A 457-nucleotide genomic window follows, 5' to 3' on the forward strand; every position below is an offset into this window, starting at 1 on the left:
AAAAAAAATGCATAATGATGTTAATCAAAATCCCATTATAATAACAGTGCCATTATAAAATTATAATAATGACATACTAAAAACAACCAAAATTACTTGGCTATCAGGGAGTGATTTTAAAACTTTTTATATAGATTGAGAAAAATGGAGGCCAGGCTCCCACCACGTCCTGCTGCCCCCAGGCAGTGTGGCTCACACCTGTAATCCCAACACTTTGGGAGGCCGAAACAGACAGATCACTTGAGGCTAGGAGTTTGAGATCAGCCTGGTCAACATGGCAAAACCCAGTCTCTACTAAAAATACAAAAATTAGCCAGGTGTGGTGGTGTGCGCCTATAATCCCAGATACTTGGGAGGCTGAGGCACAAGAATTGCTTGAACCTGGGAGGTGGAGGCTGCAGTGAGCCGCGATCGCACCACTGCACTCCAGCCCAGGCAATAGAGCGAGACTGTCTCA

At 44.6% G+C, this 457-nt stretch overlaps 1 protein-coding gene across 1 annotated transcript in view; it reads right to left on the reverse strand.

The window, feature by feature from the left end:
* The window catches only part of STK10 (serine/threonine kinase 10), an 87,105-nt gene that overhangs the window by 66,841 nt on the left and 19,807 nt on the right, over positions 1-457 (reverse strand). The window lies entirely within an intron of this gene.

Source organism: Colobus angolensis, unplaced genomic scaffold (genome assembly GCF_000951035.1).
Source record: "Colobus angolensis palliatus isolate OR3802 unplaced genomic scaffold, Cang.pa_1.0 Scaffold27, whole genome shotgun sequence".
NCBI lineage: Eukaryota > Metazoa > Chordata > Mammalia > Primates > Cercopithecidae > Colobus > Colobus angolensis.